We start from the raw sequence: 27,801 nt of genomic DNA, 5'->3' as shown, positions 1-27,801 counted from the left end.
AGACTCCTCGGTCAATATCCAATAGCGGGACCTGGATGCCCATATTGGATCCTACATATTCTACGAAGATCTTATCGTTTGAACCTCAGTGCCAAGGATTCATATAATCCCGTATGTCATTCCCTTTGTCCTTCGGTATGTTACTTGCCCGAGATTCGATCGTCAGTATCCGCATACCTATTTCAATCTCGTTTACCGGCAAGTCTCTTTACTCGTTCCGTAATACAAGATCCCGCAACTTACACTAAGTTACATTGCTTGCAAGGCTTGTGTGTGATGTTGTATTACCGAGTGGGCCCCAAGATACCTCTCCGTCACACGGAGTGACAAATCCCAGTCTTGATACATACTAACTCAACGAACACCTTCGGAGATACCTGTAGAGCATCTTTATAGTCACCCAGTTACGTTGCGACGTTTGATACACACAAAGTATTCCTCCGGTGTTAGTGAGTTATATGATCTCATGGTCATAGGAACAAATACTTGACACGCAGAAAAACAGTAGCAACAAAATGACACGATCAACATGCTACGTCTATTAGTTTGGGTCTAGTCCATCACATGATTCTCCTAATGACGTGATCCAGTTATCAAGCAACAACACCTTGTTCATAATCAGAAGACATTGACTATCTTTGATCAACTGGCTAGCCAACTAGAGGCTTGCTAGGGACAGTGTTTTGTCTATGTATCCACACATGTAAATGAGTCTTCATTCAATACAATTATAGCATGGATAATAAACGATTATATTGATATAGGAATTATAATAATAACTATATTTATTATTGCCTCTAGGGCATAATTCCAACAACAACTCTGCTAGCTGAGCTGCTGAAATGGACTCCTTGACTGGAAGGAAATGAGCCACTTTACTCAACTTGTCGATGACGACGAAGATAGCATCATTGCCCTTCTTGGACTTCGGAAACCCGGTGACGAAATCCATCTCACTGTGATCAAACTTTCACTCGGGAATCGGCAATGGGTGCAAGAGACCTGCTGGGCGTTGATGTTCTTCTTTCACCCTTCGACATACATCACACTCGTTTATGAATTGAGCAATTTCACGTTTCATACGAGTCCACCAGAATGTCTGCTTCAAATCATGGTACATTTTGGAGCTTTCAGGATGAATAGAGAGCAGAGAGTTATGAGCTTCTTCCATGATCACCTTCCTGAGATCACCTTTCGGGACAACAAGGCAATCCTCGAAAAACAACGTGTCCTTGGCATCAACAGTGAAGCACTTATACTTGGGGAGACTCTTTCCCACGCCAATCTTGACCTTCTTCACCATAGCGTCAAGAAGCTGAGCTACTCTGACCTAATCTTCCAAGGTAGGAGAGATCTGAAGGTTCGCAAGAAAACCCTGAGGTACTAGCTGAAGGTTAAGCTTCCTGAAAGACTCAGAAAGACCCGGCTGGAGAGGTTGCAGAATCAGACTGTTGCAATATGCCTTCCTGCTCAATGCATCTGCCACAACATTTGCCTTGCCTGGCGTGTACTCAACACTTGGATTAAAATCCTGGAGCATTTCCACCCAACGTGTTTGCTGAAGATTCAAGTTAGGCTGAGTGAAGATGTACTTGAGACTCTTGTGATCGGTGAAAACTTCAACCTTACGTTCCAACAAGAGATGTCTCCAAGTCATCAAGGCGTGTACCACAGCTGCTAGCTCGAGATCATGCACATGATAGTTCTTCTCCGCAGGCTTCAACTGCCTGGAGGTATAAGCAACCACCTTCCTATCTTGCATCAAGACTGCACCAAGACCCTGGAGAGAAGCGTCACAAAAGACCTGGTACGGCTTGGAATCATCCGGAGGAGCCAAGACTAGAGTGGAGATAAGCTTCTCTTTGAGTGTATCGAAAGCCAGTTGACACTCTGGAGACCAAGCATACTTAGCACCCTTCTGAAGAAGACTAGAGAGCGGCTTGGGGATCTTGGAGAAGTTCTCAACGAACCTTCTGCAATATCCAGCAAGTCCGAGAAAGCTTCGAAGCTGCTTCACATTCTGCGGAGGTTCCCATTCAACAAAGGATTGAACCTTGGACGGATCAACCTTAATGCCCTCGGCAGAGATAATATGCCTAAGATAAACCACTTCTTTCAGCCAGAACTCGCACTTCGAAAACTTAGCATACAGCTTGTACTCTCTCAGTTTATCAGGCACCAACCTGAGATGTTTTTCATGTTCTTCCTCAGTCTCAGAAAAGACCAGAATGTCGTTGAGATAGAGCAAGACAAATTCATTCTTGTATGGGGAGAAAATATAGTTCATCAATCGACAAAATGTCGGAGGAGCATTAGCCAGACCAAAAGACATGACCGTATACTCATACGAGCCAAAACTAGTCCTGAATGTCGTCTTCGGAATTTCTTCCTCGCGAATGCGAATTTGATGATAGCCCATTCTGAGATCAAGTTTGGAGAATACTTTAGCACCTTTCAACTGTTCGAACAACTACGTTATGTTCAGAAGTGGATATTTGTTCTTGATTGTCTTCTTGTTCAATGGACGGTAATCTACACACAGCCGGTCCGAGCCATCCTTCTTCTTGACAAATAGAACACCACATCCCCACGGAGACGAGCTTGGTCTGATCAAACCCAAACGCTCCTGCTCATCGAGTTGCCTCTTGAGTTCCTTCAATTCTCCTAGACCCAGCTTGTACGGCCGTTTTCACACTAGCTCTGTGCCTGGCTCAAGCTCAATGACAAACTCAACGTCACGGTGCGGAGGCATGCCTGGCAGCTCTTCAGGAAACACATCTTGATATTCGCAGACCACTGGAACTTGCTCAATAGGATTGCTCTCACCCTTTTCATTCAAGGATAACAGACGGATTGTATCATCACGCGCCGCGAATATAATCACATCCTCCGAAGAGTGGGTAAGCTTGACTTCTTTGGCTTCACAATCAATTGACGCCTTGTTCATGGCCAACCAGTCCATACCAAGGATCAAATCAATGTCGGAATTGCCCAAGACAATAAGAGATGCCAGAAAAGCATAAGCACCCATCTTGACAGAAACATCTGGGACGAACAACTGAGAGCTCATCCGCATACCCGGAGACACAACTTGCAATGACTTGGGAAGGAACTCGGTCGCAATATTATTACCAAATGCAAAGGGGTATGACATGAAGGAATGTGAAGCACCATAATCAAATAACACTTTAGCAGGGATATCATTGACGAGGAGGTTACCCATGATCACATCAGAGGAGTTGCCTGCTTCAGCTGCGTTCACCATGTTCACTCGAGCTGATCTGGGGTTGAATTTGACAAGAGCGTTGCTTGGAGGTTTGCCTGGAGGAGGAGGCGGCAGACGGAGCTGAGAAGTACATTTGTTGGCATAGTGACCCTTCTGCCCACATTTGTGACAAGTGACATCTGCTGGCTGCTGGAACTGAGTCTGAGGAGGCCCTTGCTTCTGATGCTGGTATCTCTGCTGGAAGCCAGGGTTGGGTGGGTGGGAAGAACCACGACCACCTGAGTGCTTCAGCTGTTGTGAGTGCCGAGGAGGAGGAGGAGAAACCCAAAACCTATGTTGCTTCTGAACCACCTGAGTCGAGGAAGAGCTGGAATCTCTGAAGCGCTTCTTGGAGTTTTCCACCCTGAGCAAGACGGCCTCTACTCTGAGAGCTAGGTTGTAGAACTTGTCAAACTCCTCAGGATCGTGCAAAGCAAGAGCTAACTGCAAGTATTCCTTCAAGCCACCCCTGAACTGATAGATCTTGCTCTTCTGATCCGGGACATCCTGCAGCGCGTAACGGGCCAGCTCGTGGAACTCGACATTGTACTTGTACACAGAATTGTTGCCCTGCTTCAAACGCCTGAACTTCTCACGCATCTCCTCCACAAAATTGGAAGGGATGTAGTGGGACCTGAGGTCACGACAAAACTCGTCCCAAGACATCACCCTGTCGCCTCTGGAGTCCTTGAGCTGCTGCCACCATATAGAAGCATGTCCCTTCAACTGAAACGTTGCAAACTTAACATAGTCCTCTGGACGCACATTGCTACACTCGAAGTGTTTGTTCATATCACGGATCCAATCTTCTGCATCAAATGGCTGGTCGCAAGAAGTGAACGTCTTAGGCTGGTTTGACAGGAACTGACTCAGATTGGCGAAGTGATTGCCACCCTGCTGGAAATTGCCCTGCTGATGATTGGCTCTCTCCTGGATCAACTGTAACAACATCTGAGTGTTTGCATTAGTAGCTGCCATCATCGCCTGCCATGCCTCTGTAGGAGGAGGCAGTGGCGGCGGAGGAGGAGGAGGTGGTGGAGGCGGCATATCCTCACGCCCTGGGGTCTGACGAGTTGGTGGAGCCATCTTGAAGACGGACAGCATATTAGTCCAGAGAATAATTGAAGATATTGCTGAATCAAAAGACAGAATATCTGAACAGAATTTAGCAATTGCACTTGAACAACATAGCAAGAATGCATCTTCAAAGTGACGGACGACAAAATTCTGATAAGGACCACTGCAAACAAGTGTGAGCTAGAACTGCTCGGAACAAACATATGACCGAGATTTCCCAAACCTCAATCAAGCGTCTGTAGGAAGATAGTCCTATAAGATACTACTTGATATCAAACCTATGAATTCCCGAAATAACTGGTCATGCAATCTGGTACACGGATACAAGGAGTATTTCACACAATTCCTAAACTAACCCGTCACCTGTATCACATCCTTCAACACACAACCAGCATCTCGGACCTTCATCTACAACAGATCCTCGTGACCACAACGATACCAAGTGTGGTAGTACCCCCGAACAATCTACACCAGTACTGGGGACATCGGGGTTATCTCACCACTACCAGTATTGAAGCAATAACGAACATCCTTCGATCTTAGATACTCAGAAATCTGAATGATGGTGATGTGCGCAAAATCCCCCGGAGCTCAACTCCCCTGATACTTAGAGCAGATAGGAGGCACCAAGACAGGATTCCGTCACATCGGAATCATATAGATTTCACAAATACCCGCGTGATCCTAAAAAAAATTTGAGCGAGAAAAGGAGTAGAGTTAAAGATTTCCTAAGACGGGAACCTCACCAGAGCATAGAAGAGGAGAAAAAAGAATCCTACTCTCCGATATAACTAAGACTCAAAACATTTTCTAGACTCGACTCGGCCAAGTACGATCACACAAAGGCTCCAATGGTCGTAAGGCTCTGATTACCAACTTGTAACGACCAAGATGCGGTCCTTTACGATCTGGGGATCGAAGCCCTGAATAGGAAAGAAGCGCATCTAAGCGTTTCTCAAGCAGGTAACACAGCACAGATAATAATAAAAGTAGACAATCCAGGATTCAATTGTCTTCTCATAAATAACTCAGAGTACATCACAGATACAATTAAGGTAGTTCCGCTACAGACTACAAAACATAGAAACTCTATGCTACCCTGCCTGCAGGCCCACGATCACGACCACGCCTCAATCCTCTGGATAGTTCACGTAGAGGCGGTCTGTCTCCTCGTCGTGCTACCACGCCAGCTGAGTGCCATCGGGATCATCTGTCTCTGGGTTACCTGTACCTGTTGGGAGTTTTGGAGGAATCCATGAGCCACGGGGACTCAGCAATCTAAGATCTTGGTGCCAGAACTAGTCATGTTATTAGGTAGGGTAGGTGATGTGTATAAGGTTGCAGCATCCTAAGCTTGATTTAGTGGCTAACTTACGTAAAGCAATTATGAAGGTGGTGTACACTAGCGGTCGTGATTACTTGATCACTAAGTGATCCTGAACACCTACCTACGGCATTCATAACCCCACCGTGTTCCCGATCGAAGAGAGATCTTCGAGGGGGACAGTCACGGTTACGCACACAGTTGGCAATTTTATTAGCTTATGTTTAAGTTCTCTAATACCGGATGTTAACAAAATATTCCAAGTTGCCACATAACCGCGGGCACGGATTTCCGAAAGATTAAACCATGCGGGGGTGCTCCAACTAGTCCATCACAAACGTACACGGGCCGCAAAGTAATCCTCTACCACGAATCTCGTGATCTCGTCAGATTCCTTAGAGGAAAACCTCAACTCTGGGGGAAACCAAAGCTTCACCGGGATTCGTATACGCAAGATATATCGCTAAGGTAAGGCAAGACTAGCAGGACCTCCCGACGTGTCGACGACCCCGATAAGAGCCGCGTATCTCAGTCTCAGGACACGCCGGATGGAACTAGCTACAGGTACCAAACCTCAAGTTTCCTTGTGGTGGCCCCACAAGCAGACCAGTTTGGACCAACACTCATGAGGAGTACTGGCCCGGGTTGTTGATTAAAGATCCCCGGGGTGATCATTCCCTATGCAGTTTATTAAGTGATTAGCAAATTAACACCAATGTTGGGTCCTCCCGGACAAGCCTTAACACTACGCGATTTATCGAGAGGGTCCCCATAACAACCCCGAACGTGTTAGGAGCGATCATTATGGAATCGAACACCGGTAACCGGTAACTAAGGCGGCAATAACGGAACAAAGCACCTGGCAAAAGGCTAGGCCTTCCGTCATTTACCAAGTATATAGGTGCCTTAATTAAATAACATAATTTAAGATAATGATATCAAGCTCATGTTAACACATGAGACAAAGCACCTGTATCTAGCAACGCTAACATTAGTAGCTGAGCAAAGCCTACTTAGCCACTCAAGTTTTGCTAGGAAGGGATCAGTGTATGGGTTCATGGCATATCAAGAGGCAATTTAATTCAGTGGTAGGCAGCGAGCAATATTACATGGAAACGCAAACTAGCATAACAAGTCTAGAGATGGAATCAAGGTCATATCATCTTGCCTGTGATATCTTCAGCTTGGAATGGTTCTGGTTCGTCCTGCACGTCCTCCCCCGAATCGATGTACTCGTTCTCCGATCCCGGTGCTACCCAACATAAGAATAATATCCAATGAACAACATCACTTCAATATGCAACAAGCACATGATGCATGATATGAAAAATGAGCATGCATCACTATTTCTATCACTAGCACAAGCAAAAGAAACTACTACAAGTTTCTGGACAGAACTGTACACTAAGATATTTTGACATGCATGAGAATGGCATGAACAGATGCGTCTCGTGAAAACGATGCAAAACCATATAAAGAACATTACAATCGGAGCTACGGATCAACGGGAATCTACGAAACAAGATATGAAGCCCTCCGTGTAAGAATCAACACCACACCCACAATTGGCACAAATCTGGTATTCCCAGGTTGACAAGACATATAAAAACCCAACATGAATGGATTAGAGCAAGGATGAACACCACAACATCAACTAAGCACCCACAATCATCAAAATGACTACACTACATAATCTGCCATAATCTACATCTTAGCACTTTGTGAGCTACATGCAACATAGCTACAGCCCTCCAAATATGACAATTAATATATGTGGCTGTAGCCAACCAAGAACACTACAAGCACCAGCAAGAATCACACCAAAAGGAATTAAACACAAGAAGATACAAGGCCACAAACTTTCCCAAAACCATCAGATCTCAGGGACTTGGTGAAAATTCCTGCACCTGACTTTCTGTCTTTGTTCTGAAGCTTTTTGACAGCAACCAAAACATAACCTACAGGACTCCAAATGAGATGAAATTTTACAGGGAGCTTCACAAACGTATCAGGTCCAAAGTCCTATCACTGAACTAAGGCTAGATCACAACACAATGACCAGCACAACCTCATCTACAGGAGAAGAAAATGTTTCCAGATTCCCAGACTTAGTGAAATTCCAGATTTCACTAAGCTGGAATTATCAGCCACATGCCCACTTTGTCTAGGCATAGTTTGAACACAAGTAACACCAAGTGATAATCGACACCACTAAGGTGTAGAGCAAAACCCCTACTACTATCACTCAAAAGCTCATGCCCTTGGGCTCCACCTATTCCATGGAAACAAAGAGCAAACTTGCAACAAACCTGAATATGTCAACTCCATAAAGTATCCCAATGGCAAAACTAACTTCACCACTGGTTTCCTTGGGAGATTCTACCCCAAAATCATCTATAATATGTGGACACTTACTTGGAACAAGTGGCCACAAATTAAGGAAGAAGAAACTACTCCAAATCATCCTAGTAAATAGAGCATCAATTCATGTAGTTCCTCTATATCAACTACTACATGGTTGAGCTCATGTGCACGAAGACAACGTGACATGAGGGTTTGAACCCCATGTTTGTGTCATGCACATCAACTTCATAACCACTACTACCCAACTATCCACACAAACAACATACCATGCCCTCTCACATATGGTCATGTGAAGGTGCAAAGCTTGCTTGCAAAGGTGGAATGCTTCTCACACACACATCTACTCCACATCATCCACAAGCACATCATGCTATAGATCAACACACATACCTACACATGCTAAACATAGCTTGCACCACATGGCAAACATACACACACCATAGGATCTAGCAACTCTATACATACATGCACTCAACAACAATGCACTTCTAAGCATGATAAAGCTACATGATCTCCTACACATGATTTAGCTACATATGCACTCTTAGTGCAAACACACACACACATGCCTATGACTTGAGCCACATGTACATGCTTGCAAGCACCCTACACCAACATCTATACAAGGTGTGTGGGAGGGCAAAATCCTACACACACACACACTTATGCACATAATCACCCCTTGTGTGTGTGCCACCATGCACACACACCATCACAAAACCTACACCAAGTCTATAACATGCACACACTCCTAAACTAGGCAGGAAAGGAAAAACAGCAAGGAAGAAAGAAATACCAAGCTACAATTAATCAGGGGTTGCTTGGCTACCAATCAGCAAGGAAAAGAATAAAAGAAAACAAAGGTAAGGCAAAAGGAGAGGTGCTGGGGTCGAACCCCAGAACTACTGGAGGTGCAAACTGCAGCTCTACCACTCTGCTAGGGCCAAGGGAATCGATAGTGGAGGATCGATGCAGGGGATCTACTTGCTGCGCTGCCCTACTGTTGAAACAGGAAAAGGAAAACAAAAAGAGGGGTGCTCCTACTGGAATTCGATCCCTGCACCTGACGATAACACACACACACATCAACCACTGTGCTACGTTACGATGTCTGACAGAGTAAGGATCTAACGCAAAGTATACTACCACGATCCTACTCCCTGGCCTGCACCTGCGAGCCGGTGACAGAGAGATCACCGGAGATGGTATCCTCTACCACAGCCTCTACCACGCCCGCGGGAAAAAGGAAGACGCACCTACTCTCCGAGGAGAGTCTCTGCTCTGCATCTACTCCACATCGAGTGCTCTACACCTACACACACATCACAACAAGCCCCTGCCGTTCTCTCCCCTGAACAGAGGAGCACGGCGACCACTCCGGCAGATCCAACCGAGGGGAAGGGAGGAGGAGTGATAGTCACCTAGGGAAGGAAGAGGGGGGCCGATTGGGACGAAGGAGCCGCCTGGAGACGACGAGGACATGATGATGATGGCCTGATGCAAATCCGACGTAGAGGAAGGAGAACGTCGGGTTCGCGTCGAAGACGAGCTCCTGCCCGTCGCTGTGGTCGCTCCCCGACCTCAACGACGGCGGGAATGGAGCGCGGGCACCCTCCCCAAGCTCCCGGACATGGTGGCTGTGCCGATCGACGGTGCACGCGGGGGTAGACGTCGGCGTTCCTTCTCTCCCTCTCTGCAACTGGCTACAGACTTACCTCTGGGAAAGAAAGAGAGAGGAGGGAGATGGGGAATGGAGTGGCGGCGGCGAATGGGAGAGAGGGGGAACCCTAGGACGAGGGGGGGCACGGACGCCAACAATATATGGGGGGCCTCGACGTTTGTGCACGGCGTCAACTTTCTCTGTCTCTCAGCGAGCTGACGGAAAGGGGGAAGAAAGAAGACGGAGTCAGGAAAGGAGAAGGGGGGTCGCGCGCCTGGGCTCTCGCTGGACAGAGAGGATCATGGGCCACGCCGAAGGGGGAAGGCCCATGGTACGCCAGGGGCAGAGAAGTAATTCGCTGGGGGGGTTTCTATTAAGAAAACAACACAGAAAGGGAAAAATAACACAAGGCAAAACTACTGGGATAAATTCAAAAGGAAATACCCCCTGGTCATATAAAAATATGACCTATTTAAATAAAGTAAGATCAAGATTTTTAGGAGCAAATAATATTTCAGAAAAACAGAATTAATGTCTTTGTTTTGTTATCATTGCACCTGCTTAAAACACTTTTACAAATCACCAAGCTAGCACAACTTCACACTCACATTAATCCCTAAACATTGGACATTTTAAAAACAGGGAAGGAAGGAGTGTATCTTGACTTCTAGAAGAAATAGAGAGGGAGGGAGGATGGTTTGTAACCCTAGCAACTTACTATCACATGCACTCATAGTAGCCCTCAACTCACACACATAAGAACACATGCAACACTAGGTATCTAACCACAAGATCACCACACCACATGAAATGCTAAGATCATATAGCAACACACAAGTCAAGGGCATGCAATGATATGCTATGCATGCATGCATGAGAGGGAAGTAGTAAGGAACACACATGAAATCATGGTAACAAATATAACATCACAATCTCTGACAAGGTGGACCCACTTGCAATGGTTCCAAATAGGGATGGTTTACATATGGGGCACTACAGGTACCCCACTATTGCACACACAAGGGCTAATGTCCAAGTGCCAATTATTGTCGCCATAGGGCGATACAAGGCATACATACGCGAGCTAGACATGATGAGTTATAATCAGGTAATTATCCAAATGATTTGCCATTATTCCTGAATTGTTTTGTGCATGAGCGAGTGCCATGTTCTAATGTAGGTCAATTGGAGGTCGTACATGGTACTTAGGTAGTTCCCTTTGAGCAATATGTGATTTCGTGTCCAACATCTTTGACGTGTGTGGTGCCCTTTGATATGCTTTTTCGCAGTCGAGTGGCATCTTCCACATCGTGTTTCAATGCAATTTGGAGTACAACAACGCACCCCGCCGGACTATGTTGAGACAGGTGTGCGGCTACATAGGTGAGAGTTTTTTTAACACATGTTGATCAATGTTTAACAAAAAACCCCGATGTATTCTTCTAATTCTTTGTAGGATGAGCCAGCAAAACAACAAGAATGTCATTAATTGGGAGGATCACCACCTTATGTGGGTGGATATGTGGAATGCTTAGAGGAATACTCGAGTGGAAAATGATCACACACCCGAAAAATGATGTGGGGCGTATTTAAGGCATTTGGAGTGGCTTCGCAAAGAGTACAGAGTTATCACAAGGTTGCATGGACTCTTACCGATTGCTTGGACCTAATGCCAAGTGAGGCTGCAGACGGTGCATTCAACAACTCTATTAGGGATACAATTGGAGAGAACTTAGATTATGGCCCTTTGCATGACCGAGTGGTATGTCTATCTTGTGTCTCTCTTTTGAAATATGAACATGTGTCATTTCTTCGTGCATGGTGTGCCACAGGGTACAGAGCTATGGAGATGTATTAATGATAGTAATGTGATGCTTGGCCGTGCCCCTGGTCCAGAGACGGACGGGCTTGTTACGAGCACCCTGCAGGTAAGAGGCCTACTTAATATGAACTTGTTATTTCTTTCATTATAATTATTTTTGCATATTAACATGTCAATGTCTTCCGTTGTGCAGAAGGTCATGAATCATTGTCGCACCCTAGCTTGGGGCTTCGCAGATGGAAGAAGCTTCGTAGCCAAGTCAACCTTCTCAGCCGGTAGAGCAAGCACGACGAGCTAGTACAAGAACCGACGTTCATTATGGCAGAACTCTCTAGAGGGATACAACAACAAGGGGAAGCTGCCTGTGAAAAGAGGGAGGAAATGGATGTGTGAACTTGTTATGTTCTTTGTTTCCTGAACTTGTCATCTAACTTTGTGTCTCCCTGCCAAAAGAGGGAGGAAATGAATGTGTTAACTTGTTATGTTTTATGTCTCGTGGATTTGCTAGTAATATGTCTCTTTGACTTGTTAACTTTTATGCCAGCTCATTTGTAATTTTGTTGTGAAAATATGTGCTATATGTGCCATTTTGCGCTGGACTTGACATTTTTGGGCAGCATTTTTGTGAGTGCCATTGTTGGCCAGCAACGCCAATGTCACTGGCATTTGAATATACGCTTGAAACGCCATAGTCGCTGGCGTTTCTAGCCTACACATGCGGAGTTAAGATCCTTGCAAGGATCCTTGTTCTTACAAGCCCTGTAAAAGTTTGCAACGAAGTGCCTGATACACCACCGGTGGTGAAGCCTCGCATGCCATGGAATGTAAATATCCACGGCCTTCAATATGCCTTGGTGCCAATTGGATATAATCCATACCTCTCTATTTGGAGGAATGATCGTGCCCCTCACAAGTCTCATGAACCATTCCCAGTTGTCTTGGTTCTCCACGGACACCAAAGCAAATGCCACATGCAAAACCTGATTATTAGCATCATGTGCCAATGCTATCATGAGTGTGCCCTTGTATTTTCCTGTCAATAATGTTCCATCTGCACACAAAAGCGGATGACAATGCTCAAAAGCTGCAATGCATGGGCCAAACGCCTAGAAGGCACGACGCAACACTCCTTCAATATCTTGTACATAGTGGTACATTCCTGGATTTCTATAGGACATCACTCCCAACAACCTGGGTAGCATGTTGTATGCCTCTTCCCATCCAGCATACAACATTCTAAGAGCGACTTGCTTGGCCTTCCATGTCTTCCCATACTTGACCTCATATCCAAACTTATCGTCAACCCAACTCATCAATAACTTCACTTTAATGGTTGGATCCTCGGCTATATGTTTCTAATATTTATAATGGATGAATTCTGAGGTTAGCTGGCGGTGTGTCTTCCGTGCTTCTATGGTCGTCTATGTGCATTGGCGTGTGACTTTGCAACTTGTTATCTTCCACCAGTTATCTTTCGTGATTCTTCCATTAACTTTCCATTTGCATCTTTCTACCTCACATTTCACGGTGTGTCGCTTGTTGCTGTCTGAGTGGACAACTATGAAAGGTATGTGGTGTTTGATAGCATAATCACACAACCACATCTTGAATTCTAGTGTGTGCTCGAACATCAAACCTTTCCTTAGGTAAGACATCGAAATATCATTGGGTGTGCTACTTGGGAATTGTCTAGCCTCAATTGTCTTGCTCATGCCACCGTCGACTATAGCCTTATCTGCAAGGCTAATATCACAAAACAAGGGAACTTTGTGATCCCTACCCATGATTTTTGTGTATCACTCTGCTTCTTTCTCAGTGAAGCCATCCTCGTCCAACTCATTCATCGGGCCTTCATCATCCGAGTCATCCACACAAGCACGCTGATAGATAATGTCAGGATCCATGTTCTTATGCCTTACTTGAGCCTCTACGTCACCTACATTGTTGTGCTACCTCTCATACTCTTCCTCGAAGTCATGATCATCATCATTAATCGATGCACTAACTCGGAACTCATATTGGGAATACTCATCGGCTTGCGCTTGCACTTCAACTTTATGGTCAACATCATCTACCAATGTTTGGTTCAAGTCAACTTGAAAAAGAGGAGCCTTGACCACCCTACTTGCAAACAATTAGAGTGAATTGATTATAGACAATGCAACAACCTCCATATATGCAACCCAACGAAAATTGGACCTGATAGGCATTGTCTTCATTCAACTCCTCTATGCCAACCCAACATCATATTTTCCTATTAATTCAACTTGGTCACTTGCATCAACCCACTTTAATCTTGTCTGTGTTTCTTCCACAACCTCGTCATAACTAGGACCCTCAAGAAATATCAACACTTCCTCATACTTGTCAACAATATCAACATTCATGAATGCCTCTTTGTCAACATAATCAATATTCACAATATTTTTCATCTAAAAAATCCAAACATAAGGACAATAAATATACCACATTGCTAATAAAACCACTTTGTCCATCCAAATTAAGCATTACCCAAACCCTAAATCTTAACATTAGGGATAACCCAAACAATAAGATGTGTTCACCAACACCACAATGCAACACAATTGAAACGACAATACTCAACCACATAATATTATAGAACCATGTTCAAAACTAGGGTTAGGAACCATATGAAAAAAACAATCAAAATAGACAAATCCAACCAATATAAAATTGTGAGATTTTTTTAGAAAAGGGGAACGTCGCATGGGAAACAAAAATTTTCCTACGCGCACGAAGACCTATCATGGTGATGTCCATCTACGAGAGGGGATGAGTGATCTACGTACCCTTGTAGATCGTACAGCAGAAGCGTTAGAGAACGCCGTTGATGTAGTGGAACGTCCTCACGTCCCTCGATCCGCCCCGCGAACAATCCCGCGATCAGTGCCATGATCTAGTACCGAACGGACGACACCTCCGCGTTCAGCACACGTACAGCTCGACGATGATCTCGGCCTTCTTGATCCAGCAAGAGAGACGGAGAGGTAGAAGAGTTCTCCGGCAGCGTGACGGCGCTCCGGAGGTTGGTGATGATCTTGTCTCAGCAGGGCTCCGCCCAAGCTCCGCAGAAACACGATCTAGAGGAAAAACTATGGAGGTATGTGGTCGGGCAGCCGTGAGAAAGTCGTCTCAAATCTGCCCTAAAAGCCCCATATATATAGGAGGAGGGAGGGGGACCTTGCCTTGGGGTCCAAGGGACTCCCAAGGGGTCGGCCGAGCCAAGGGGGGGAGGACTCCCCCCCAGACCGAGTTGGACTTGGTTTGGTGGGAGGAGTCCCCCTCCCTTCCCACTTCTTCCCTCTTTTTTTTTCTTTTCCTTTGATTTTCTTTTCTTGGCGCATAGGCCTCCTTGGGGCTGTCCCACCAGCCCACTAAGGGCTGGTGTGTCTCCCCAAATCCTATGGGCTTCCCCGGGGTGGGTTGCCCCCCCCCCCCCCCCGGTGAACTCCCGGAACCCATTCGTCATTCCCGGTACATTCCCGGTAACTCCGAAAACCTTCCGGTAATCAAATGAGGTCATCCTATATATCAATCTTCGTTTCCGGACCATTCCGGAAACCCTCGTGACGTCCGTGATCTCATCCAGGACTCCAAACAACATTCGGTAACCAACCATATAACTCAAATACGCATAAAACAACGTTGAACCTTAAGTGTGCAGACCCTGCGGGTTCGAGAACTATGTAGACATGACCCGAGAGACTCCTCGGTCAATATCCAACAGCGGGACCTGGATGCCCATATTGGATCCTACATATTCTACGAAGATCTTATCGTTTGAACCTCAGTGCCAAGGATTCGTATAATCCCGTATGTCATTCCTTTTGTCCTTCGGTATGTTACTTGCCCGAGATTCGATCGTCAGCATCCGTATACCTATTTTAATCTCGTTTACCGGCAAGTCTCTTTACTCGTTCCGTAATACAAGATCCCGCAACTTACACTAAGTTACATTGCTTGCAAGGCTTGTGTGTGATGTTGTATTACCGAGTGGGCCCCGAGATACCTCTCCGTCACACGGAGTGACAAATCCCAGTCTTGATCCATACTAACTCAACTAACACCTTCGGAGATACCTGTAGAGCATCTTTATAGTCACCCAGTTACGTTGCGACGTTTGATACACACAAAGCATTCCTCCGGTGTCAGTGAGTTATATGATCTCATGGTCATAGGAATAAATACTTGACACGCAGAAAACAGTAGCAACAAAATGACACGATCAACATGCAACGTCTATTAGTTTGGGTCTAGTCCATCACGTGATTCTCCTAATGACGTGATCCAGTTATCAAGCAACAACACCTTGTTCATAATCAGAAGACACTGACTATCATCGATCAACCGGCTAGCCAACTAGAGGCATGCTAGGGACGGTGTTTTGTCTATGTATCCACACATGTAAATGAGTCTTCATTCAATACAATTATAGCATGGATAATAAACTATTATCTTGATACAGGAATTATAATAATAACTATATATTTATTATTGCCTCTAGGACATAATTCCAACAGAACATACATCAATCAACCCAAAGCCACCACTCACACCTACAAATTCGATAATGTGGAGTGCTCTCACTCCTCATATCTAAAACCGCTGTGGTCACCAATCCATCCACATAATGTATCGGGACCAACAACTGGTGCAGCAGACCTAAAGCGCATACCACATGCACACGTTTTTTAGAAGCCGTCGTCATCTTCGTACCACTGACCCAACTTCAGGAAAGAGATCCGCATCATCCTTGCAAGTCCGTACATCTGTCGACGCCACCACGGCGCCCAACGACGCGATCGTCCGTCCACACACCAAGACTCTGGAAGAATTGTCGTGTGTAGCACCTGCCAACTAGGCATGACTTAGCGTAGCACCTGTTAGCCAGGCATGACTTGACAGCTCCACCACAACTCCATGCAAGACGAAGCCTCTCCACCTCGTGCCTCTGTCATCCAGCGTTGCTCCACAAACGATGTCCCCAAGAGAAAAATGGCACCAGAGTACCGCTATCGTCCGATCTGGAAGACCAGATCCTAGGGTTTCCCCCGAAGCAGTGCCCACCAACACCAGCCGTTGAGGATCCACATAGTGCCCACCACCACTCAGGCCTCAAGGCGATGCCTTCAGGAAGGTCGCGACATCAAGGACGCCGCCACTACCCACCCGAGTTAGGGTTTTCACCCGAGGGTAGGTAGGATGGAAGTAGAGGAGCAGACATATATCGACGTCTCCAAGAAGAAAAGCGGCGCCCTCGAGCGTCGTCGTCGGTGCGGCCAGGCAGGGCTGACCAAGTGTTTCCCCGAATCTGAATCTCCTTCACCAGCTCCACCCACAGCCACAGGCCAAGGTCCCGACAAGCCAAGCCGGCACCGCGAGGAATCTCCACCCCCGCGCCCCGTTGTCGAGTCCGGTCGTCGTGCCGCGACCACACCGACAACTAGCGCCACCACCATGAGCTGCCCCACCGCGAAGATCAGGAGCGAAGCTAGCTGGATCCAACACCTCAGCCCGGGTCGGCCACCTCCGTCGGGGAGCAGCCCCGCGCTACCCTGTCACCGGCGATCAGATCTAACCTCGCCACACCGGGGCCGCGGACACCACGGGCATGCCCAGGCAACCCTCCACGTCGTCACGAGGGCCACAACAGCCGTCGAGCACACACGGGAGCCCGCCGTCGCCACCATAGCCTGCACCATTGCGCCCCGCCACGAGCGCGCCGCCATCCGCTGAGAAGACCACCCGCGTCGTTCCCGTCAGGAGTGGGGAGAAGAAGTCCCGCCGACGCCGACGCCAGCTAGGCTTTGCCCGACGGTGTGCCCCGACGGCCTCGCTAGGGTTCCCCCTCGGTCGCCACATGGGAGCGACGCGAGGGGGTACCGAGATATGTCAACCTATCAAGATCAATGTTCATTGGAAGGATACCACCCCCTAAAAAATTTGTGAGATGAAGGAGATTACATGAAGGAATGGAAATGAGAGTGGATCCACGGACCAATCCAATCAATTAGCAAAGATTTGAGAAGGGCCAAGTGAGGGAAACAAAGGGGAAAAGGGGAAAGAGCTTAGGGAAAGCCAATGGGGGGGAGAGAGAATGAGTTGTGAGTGACTCGTGAAAGCAGTCGGCGAACAAAATATCTGCTACAGAAACGCCAACGGTCCTGGCGTTTCCAGAAGCGCAACATGGGTTGGCGTTTCTGGCCTGCCACGTCAGCGAGCAACGCGTGCTCGCCCTGGCAATGGGCCAAGGCAGCAACGCGAACTACCTTGGCGTTTTTATGTGAAGTAGAAACGCCACGGGTTGTGGCGTTTTCAAAAAAATCAGATTGTGAAATAGTCTCATGCGGAGTTTATTTTATGCTATAGTTTTCTAATAAAATCAGAACAATGATTTCGTCCAGATTCAATTTGGGTCCAGGGTCTCTATAGTTTACTATTTTTCAGTCGACTGAATTTAAATTCGTTTCAGGTCGTTTTATAGTCCGTTCGATTTGCACGAATCTCAGTGCCCTCGTCTGTCCTCTGTTTCGCGCGTGTTGTTTGGTTTCTTTGGGCTTTCGGGTACGCGGGTCTGTATCGGGTATACATTTTTTTGGCCCATGAAGCTTGAGGTCACTTTTATCCATTCAGTCTCTGTGTTTCTATCTGAGAAAGGGGATTGGGTCGGGGTTGACCGAGGTTGGCCGGAGACGGTCGGGGTTGAGCGAGGTGGGGCAGAGACGGCAGAGGGAAGGCGGCGGGGCTGCTCACCGGTGATTAGAACAGGAGATGGCGCATGGCGAGTCTCCCCAGGGATTGAAAGCTTATATGCAGGGGGCTGCAGGTGGAAGAGATGCTGCCATTGGGAGGAGCTTGGCAGAGCTGCCCCGTCGTGCGCGGCACCAACAAGCTCCCGTCAGTGGAGATGGCCGCAGTCGCCGACGTCGATGGGGCGCTTGGTATTTGTTCGTCCCCGCTCTGCTTGCTGTGTTATTTTTTTGTCTCATGTGTTTTTGCCCTCCTACGTGACCCTCCTGAGCTGAGCAGATTTAGTTCATCATCATTCTCGCCCGTCATAGACCTGCATCGCAGGGAAGTTCAGTTAGCTCGCGATTTTGTGGTAGTTTTAGTTAAAACATGGATATGTTTTGAGCTGTGTGTGTGTGTCTGTGTGTGAAGTTGAATCCCCGAGGGGATTCAGTTCCGATGCGCTGTGAAGTTGAGCTCGCGCTGGGTAAGTGCAGGGTAGATCGGGACGACGAGCAGCAGTCGGTGCAGTTTTAATCAGTGGTCATGTTGCCCTTGGGCACATACATCAACGTGTTTCCGGATGTGTAGGTTGCTGCTATGCATTCTGCTTCTGTAAATCCAGCTCTCCTGCTTCTTTTTTAGATAGTGCAGTCAAGACAGGAGAGCTAGTATTGCTGCTAGTGACAGAAAACATCAATCTGAACTGAAGAACCAACGACCAGTTATACCTGTTATCTCAAATCAGTTACGGGGGTGATGTATGTCGTTCCATATACTCCATAGTTTCTCGTGTTATGCCTTCGTGTTTCATTCCTTCAGTTTACTGTCCTCCCCTTCCCTGAGTAGTTTAAGCTCTGTATGTACGCAAGACCATATGCCCTTTTGTTTAGGGGACATATATATACCTTTTGTTGCTTCTGGTAACTGATGAGATGTGAATTGGGATTTCCTATATAATATTCGCGAAGGTCATATTCATTTCTAAAAGCACTTCCATGACTTTTGAAATATTTGATGATTATGCCATGTTATTTTGCTTTCTCATTTGGCATCCGAAAGTCTGATGTTCCTGATCAGTTTATTATATTTATATAATTAATATATTAAAATGCCAGATGTGGCCTTATACAACCTTTCTCTTGGCTGATTCTGGCTTTTTGGTAGGCTATTACTGAATGTATGTGTTTTCCTCTACAAGATTACTAATGTGGATAAACTGTAGATTTACATTTTTTGTCAGCTTTGTTTTTTCCTGAGGAATGGTTGAGAGATCATCTGAAAGTAGTTATATGCTGTAATTAACAAGGCAGTAGATAGTCTGCAACTAGTTATATGCACTATTTCCATACTTAAATTAAGCAATGTCCCAAGTGATTTTTGTTCATTTTATTCCATACATGCAGGGGTGCTGATTATGCAGGTCATAGATCTTCCAGCGTTGCCAATGACGCCAATTACGATCCTGATAATGATTTGTCAAACAGCGATTGTCGCGAGGATAGTAGCACATCTAGTGATGATGTATGTTCATGTAGCTTTGAATTTGTTTTTCATTTTCTTCATGTTTTTCTTCTCTCCTTTATGTATGTAACAGGGTTTTCTTTTCTTCTACTTGTCTTTTTTTTCTAAAAGGAATCCGTGGCTAGGAGGAAGAAGATGTTAGAGGATGCATTGTTCGGTTTTTTCAAGAAGGAGGTATGTTTTTATCTTCTTGTTTTTTAGTTTATTATTTTAGTTTTTTTGTATTCATGTTGATAGTTGATGTCGGTTTCTTACTTTGTTTCTCTTGTTCTCCATCTTATTCAATAGGCTCTAAAAGCTCTTAAGAAGGGTTTCTCAAATTTTTGTCAGGATGCTAATTTCAAAGTCGAGGTTCTCGAATCTCTTCTTTTTACAAATCTATAAAAAAATTGTTTTGTCCATTACTTAATCCTTTTTTTGTTAGTCCTAATCTGTTTTTTATGTTGTTTTTTCAGAATAATAGGGTAAAAGTTCCAGGGGTAGGAAGGGATGTGTTCAGTGTGTATTCTACCAAGTACTTCGCTCAGAAACTCAAGCATATGTCAATTGGCAGGAAGGATGTGATCTCAAAATACGGGTTTGATCATCTCCTGAAGTTTGAGAAAACGCAACTCCCTTCTCGATTCATTAGATGGATTCTTGGCTGTGTAGACTCAGTGTCTTCCCAGATCATCATTGTTGATGAGAAGATTATCCCTCTTTCCAAGGATTCTGTCCATTTTGTGTTGGGTCTGCCAAACACCGGTGTTGTACCAATGCCAAATAAGGAGAGAGGGAGGAATTTCCTTCGGTCTAGGTTTAATCTTTCAGATTTACCAAATGTCACTTTCTTTGGAAATATGCTCACGTCATCCCAAGATCTTAGTGAAGAAGATACATTCATTTGCTTCATGGTGATAGCTATGTCATGCTTTCTCTTCCCTTCTTCCAATGGTCATATACACACAGACTTTCTATTCCTTCTAGAGGATCCTACTGCCACAAGGGGATACGACATTTGCTTTCTTATCTATGAATCGATCATGGCTGGCATAAAAAAATATGTGTTGTTTGGTAGGGAAACTGGCAGGAAGCCAAAAGCCTTTGATTTATGCACATATTGCCTCACGGTAAGTATTTTGTCTATTTTTGTTTTCTTTGTTTGTGTCACACTTTCCGGCTTTTTGTTTTGTTTCTTATTATTTTTTCTGGATTTTTGTGTTTCTTTTTAAGGTATTGTACTTGGACAAGCTGGACTTTGGTATAAGGGTAGTCGAACAAGGTGTCCCAAGGATTCTTATATGGAAGGGTAATATGATTAAGCATTTCTCGGAACTTGATCAGAAGAACAGCAACTCATTCGGTAGGAGACCGTTCAAAATGAGGTTTGTTATATGTTTCTGCATTTTTTTGGTTGAGTTGCTTTCTCCTTTTTTGTTTTGTAGTTCAAAAGTGAGTTAGTCATCAGCATTATTTCCTTTTTGCAGAGAAATCATTATTTTTTGGCCTTTCCTCTCTCTCTCTCTCTCTCTCTCATCAATCATGTTTTTGGCTCAGGTTTCGTTTGGAGCTGAAAATGGTGCTCACCATGGCATTTTACGACAAAGACCAGCATCACTATCTTTCTAAGAGAAAATGTGTTCATCTTACACTAATATTCTAAATGAAGAGGTATTAGGTTTTGCCTAACTAAGTTTTTATCTTTCTCCTTTTTGTTTTTTAGTTGTATCATTAGTTTTAGTTTTGTTATTTTTCATTTCTGATTGCCTATATTTTTGTTTTTGTCAGATAATTCAGGGTATCATTGGCAGCGCACACTGTGACAACATATGGGAGTCTGGTTTTCAAAATGCTCAGGAGGCTATAGCATCAAATGTGTTGAAGTTTCTATCTGGATCCAAGGTATCATCTATTTTCTGTGTTGGTGATCAGGACACCTCTTCAAAACCAGGATCAGCAGCGAAACAAGACATGAGCATATTGAGTGAGGATGTGAGAACAGACACAAAAAGTTCACGAGGTATGCATTTTTTACTTTGTGTTCAGGCTCCCTTTGTAGTTCGAGAAGCTCATTATTCACTTGTTCTATTTTTTGAATTCAGAGTATCTTTGATCATTTGTCAAGTTTATTTAGTTTTTGTGGTGTTCAGTGTCACTTTTTTGCTGATAACTTTTGTGATAATGTGTTTTTTTGTTGGAAGCAGAGTCTGGTGAACACATTGATATGAACGAGAAGATCAAGCATGTCAAGAGCAGCAGCATCCATGAACCTGTTAAGGCCATCGAAAACATTGTCCCATCAGTTGCAGCTAACAAGCATTTAGACATAGGAACGAGCAAAAACAAACTTCTGTTGCAACCTGCTGCCGACGAAAAAATGTTTGAGGAGTTGCCCGATGCTTTAGGTCCATTCATACAACTTTGCCCCCATAGTCATTTTTATTTTTTCCTTTTTTTCTGTGTCCTTTTTCCTGGTTTTACTAGTGCCTTACATAAGTTTTTTTTTCTGCAGTAACCCCAGAACGCGTGGTTTCCAAATTTGTCGAGCACAGCAATGCAAAATGTAAATCATTTTACTTCTTTTTCTATTCCCGGTCTAGTTCAGTTTTGTTATTTATTTTGCAGTCAAGTTTTACTTCCCTCTTCTATTTCTTTTCCCCCTCCAAGATCCCGAAGTGCCAGTTTTGAAGAAGTTCAAGGCTAGGGTGTGCAACATAACGCATCGTGACCAGCAGTTTTCCTTGATTAACACGTTCCCAGCAGGGGTGAAAGAGCGAAACTCTTATTTTCAATTTAGTGTGAAGCAAACCAAGGGCACTTTCACACACTCCACCAGCCCAACCGACACAAATATTCTTGTTCGAGGTCAGATGACACGTCCTCAAGCAGAGCAAAGCAATTACCAGATGGCTAACCACATGTCGCCCATAGGTCGTACAAATTTGTTCGCCGAGGAGGTCAACTTTATGCATCTTTTTTCCGGTTCTTTTTTTGTCAGTATTTGTTTGTATGATTTTTCATCTAACACCACATGCACTACAGAAGTTCAACATTGAAACCAAAAGAAACCCTCCTAAACTTGTGGCATTGGCAGACAATAATATTTCAAAAAACAACAAGATCAACGGCACAAAACAAGCACCAATCCTAGTGGCTGATATTTCTCCCTCTCTGGTTAGTATTAAGTTTTTTACTCTTTTACATTTTGTTATGATGCTGCTACAGATATAGGAGCTGAGGTAATCTTGTAGTACCTCTTCTTTTAGTCTTGTGTGTGAGCATTTATTCAACAATTTTTTGTTTATACATGCGAACATATGTCGTCAACTCAACTCATCAGCAACCAATATTTTTTGTTAGTTCATTTTGGTACTGGTTTAGTCAAGAGATCTTAAACTAGTCAGGTAGGAAATCGTAAACTATTTTTTGTATATGTGGATCTGTTTTTTGGCTCAGTTTATGTGTGATAGCACTTTCTATTGGATATTAACTTTTTTCAAAGGAAAAATAAATTTTCCCATATATCTTCCGAATTTTTGAAAAGTCTGAGTACTGGATTGGCATTTTCAAAGTTTAATATTTTTTAGAGTTTTTAAAATGAGTTTCTTTCTGCTCACAGGTCACTTTTTTGTATCAGTTGTGTTTTAGCATGAGCTTCACTATGCAATTTTTTCTCGTTTGTTCCTGATGCCTTTTTAGTACCTTTTTTCCTTTTTGTTACATGTTAGCCTTGATTGAATTTATTTTTTGTTTTTCTGCAGCCAGTTAAGAGGAAGGCTGACATTGTTGCTATCAGTCCAACTAGTTTTAGTGTCACACAAGGCGAATTAGCCAAGAATGCAGATCATGTGTACAACAATATAATCATACCAATTGCAAAGCATCAACACCAATCGCCAGTTCGGGTGCTAGAGGTTGTTGATGTGCCAGAAGACAGTGATAATTATATCATTATCGATGAGCTTGCACCGGACGTCGTTCTCAACAAAGGCGCAAAGGATGATTTGATCATTCTTCAACCAAAAAGTCTCTTGGAACTCCCAATAGAGGAAAACGAAAAGTTCCCTGTGTCAAACGAAGACTGTATGCATTACAACTCAATAGTCGAACTTGCCTATACAAAGGGCATTCAAAAGTATGTCAAACAGTTCCCTTTAGCCTATTGTTAAGTATTTTTTTACTCACTCGTCTTTTTACATGTTTTATTGTATGTGCTATATCATATTATTTTGTACAATACCATAATTTATACTCCCCTTTTTCAAGTTTCATGATAAGTTTTTCTGTTCTCTGTGGCAACAACAGGAGATATGCGTTGACGTATTCAATGGTTCATTGTAATTATGTATCACTTGGTCAAAGCCTTATGCCAACTGGCAAAGTCGACAATTTCTTGATCCCATGTTTTTGTCGGAAGTTCTTTGAGGACCGTCATCCCACAATCTCTGGAAGGCACCATTTTTTCCCTCATATTGGTGTATGTTTCTAGTTTTGCTCATCATATTTTTTTCTTTTGTTGGCTTCTTACTTTCCCTCCACTAGCAATTGTGTAATCTTTCTTGTATTTTTTGCCTCCCCCTAGGAGAACATACTGCACTACACAAACGAAGACCAACTAAAATCGATTGCCACTTCGTTCTTGGGGGCAGCATCAGCAAGTAGGGGTAAACGGCTTGAATTATCAAACACGGTGTGTTCTTCTATGTCCTTTTCTTTGTTCTTTTCCTTCTTTTTTTATTTTTCCATTTTGATATTATTTCTCCAACTTTATAATTTTTATGTTTTTTATCAGTTGTTCTTCCCCACATGCCTGAGCAATCACTGGATAGTCTTTGCTGTCGATTTCAAGTGGAATTTTTTTGCCTTCTGGGATTCTTTATACGACAAGGACTCATTTCTTCACAAGTCTATCAAAGAGAAATTTGTAAGTTGTTCATAAATTTCTATTTTTGTGTCCTTCACTCTTTTATTCATTGCATCTCTTTTTATGTCTAAATGTTTTTTTTTGCTCATCTATATGATTGTATATTTTTATTTCTTTCCTTTTTCATCATTTTTTATTCACACGCAGATCAAGAATTTCATCAGGTTGTGGGAAATCATTTTCCAAACAGATCAACATAACTTCAAGCGTTTCAGTAGGATGTATCCTCGTGTCCCAAAGCAGGAGAATGGGTCAGGGCTCATTTTTCCACAATGCTTTTGTTTTTCATTCTTTTTTTTGCTTGCTTTCTCTGAACATCACCTCCCCTTTTTTCAGCAATGACTGTGGAGTGTTTGCAACAAAGATAATGGAGATATGGGACGCAAATTTGGACCTGCGCAAGATTTTCTCACAAGCTGATATCCAACACATCAGAATTCAGTACATGAACCAACTTTTCTTTTGGAAGAAAAACACGGCAGACAAGTCACTTGTCACTTCTTTCAACTTTCAGGTTCTTCTTCTCTTTTTATTCATTTTCACTCTTAATGTTTTTCTCATCTTTTTAATTTTAGGTTGCCATCTTTTCCGTTCTTTTCTTTTTTCTAACCGTCTTTATGTTGTGTGTTTTTCTTGCCCTTTACTTTTTTCCTTTCACAGGGCGACTTTGCCAACAATCTCCCGCGATAGTGGTGGTGTTCTCTGTTTCTAAGCCTGTTGGATGGACATGAAGAGAAGAAGAGAGGCTCATCTTTACAAAAAGAAATTAGTTTCGTCTAGATCATTTTTGTTAGTGCAATGGATGGTGGAACGGTTGAGGAAGTTGTCCTTGGTTGTACGTGCACATTATATTTGTTGTAAATGGGTCCACTTTTTTTTAGTATTTGTTTTGTCTTTCCGATTAACTCACATACAAGGGGTGTGTGTTCATTATTCCATATATTGCTATAATTACATATGTTCATTCTTCAACTTGTGAGATACAATCTTTTTTTAACTCTGATTTTTTTATAACTACCTTAGTAGATTCAGAATTCAGCTTATTCTAGTGTTTTTCTAGTGATATGATATTTTTTTCCTATTTTCATTCTAGTATATCTTGAGGTTTATGTGCAGCAGTGTAGTATTTTGTACCAAAGTTCTCCGGGCCGTAGTATTTGAACTTAGCATCTTATTTGTTTCTTTTTTATGCTTAGTTTCAGAAGTGGAACTAGTAGTCTTTTACTCATTTTATCAATCTACATTATCATTGTGATCATGTTTTTAGAAATTTTTTGGTTAGTCATATTGCCTTTCATGATCATAGTCAAATTTTTTTTGTTTTCCATTTTTTTCTAGCGGATGTTTTCTTAGTGTGTGAATACTGATTTTTTTAGATATGTTTTGCTTCAGATTGTTTATTGTATACCCAAGTATCAGGTTTTATTAGGATGAGCCTAGGTTATGTATATGCAGTATATTTTTTGTTCTTGCTGTGAGTAGGGAAAATCAGTTTTCTTTGTTCATTTTTTACTTGTAGATAGCTGGAAAAATTATGTTTTGCCTCAAAGGAAAAACATGCAGCATTTCTTATTATTGGTCTGATTTTATGAATTCGGTTAGTTCGATTCATGTTTTTACCTCTGCGATTATCAGTATCATGAGCAGTGACTATGGAGGCCTTGTTTAGTATCAGTATAATGGTGGAGCGCACAAGAGTTTTTTGGAGCTTCGTGCTTAAGTTTTCCATCTTTAGTATATCAATTTTATTCTGCATATGTTTTATACGTTCATTTATTAGTCAAGCAATAACGAAAAACACACACACATTCTGCATGTAATTTAGTCTAAAATACACACATTTGTGCGTATTCTGCAATTCAAATAAGCTAATCCAGAATATGTAGACATGTTTTCTCTCTCAATATTTTTTTACACGAAGTTCATGCAATCACCAATCTAAATAGTCTTCTCTACTCCTTTTCTCCATCCACACAAGGTACGAGCAGAGGGAGATTGAGTGGCACAGCAGGAGCAACTTCATTGATGCACTTGAATATTCATATCGGTAGGTAAGTTGCTGGTGATGGTCTCTTTGTTGTTTCCACTCCTAGAATAGTTTCGCCCTGTAATATATGTCAAAGGGTTATTTCATGACAGTCAATAACACTACATTTTTTTGCAGTTTTTATATGAGTGAGTTTTTGATATAACTAAGTGTTATACTTAATTCAATAGGTTTTGAGGAAATCACCTGCATCAGCTGTTTTTGTCTGGTTTGCTTTCCTCGATCTCTTCTTTTTTGGGAATTCATACACCTTATCCAGATTAGTGCATTTCCTTTTTGTGTGAGTTGGATCATGGCAGTGGCTACACTTGTAGAATGTCTTGGTTTTTATGCGTTCTTGTATTGTCATCAATCGTGGGCGACCTTTTGTGTGAGCCTTATCAGGATTCAATAGCTCAACAGTCGAATTACTGTTCCCACTCTGTACGATAGCTGTTAGTGTCCCTATTGTCCTGTTGGACTTGCTGCACTCCTCTGTTTGCTCTCCTTGCTCATCCACTTCATCTTCTCCTTCCATGTCCATATCAATCAAGTCTTGTTGAATTCTGACCATTGCTGATAGTAGGTGCTCAAATTTCCGTTGACTCTTTGATGCGTTTGAGCCAAGCTCCATTAGCTTCATCCCTAGGACATTGTACCTTAGTTGATCATTATCTAACTTCAGTGGAATCGCCTTGGGTTTATTCATTTTCTTGCCTTCCTTTCTCCATCTGTCTATTATGTATTTGTCTGGTATCTTATCCACCTCAAGATGCAGCATCACTTTCAGAATATGACAGCACAAAATGCCATCCTTTTCAAACTTGCAACAAATGCAGGAGTAATCGTCCCGGTCAGCATCCACTTGCACCACATAAAGCCTTGCCCTATGTTCTTGTTTGTAGTAATTCTTTGCCTAGTATACCATGTATAGCTTCATACTTTCCTCTTCTCTGATTTGCAGTCTTGTTACATCATTGAGGATGATTTGAAATTTCCTAAAGATGCTTATGTTGTACAGATTGTGTGCTTGTCTCTCGATGTAATACTTAGTAGTAAATGTTTTCCAGGAAACTTTCTTGTGTG

This window comes from Hordeum vulgare, chromosome 2H (assembly GCF_904849725.1).
Source record: "Hordeum vulgare subsp. vulgare chromosome 2H, MorexV3_pseudomolecules_assembly, whole genome shotgun sequence".
Lineage (NCBI taxonomy): Eukaryota > Viridiplantae > Streptophyta > Magnoliopsida > Poales > Poaceae > Hordeum > Hordeum vulgare.
Note: the sequence above shows the minus strand (reverse complement) of the source record.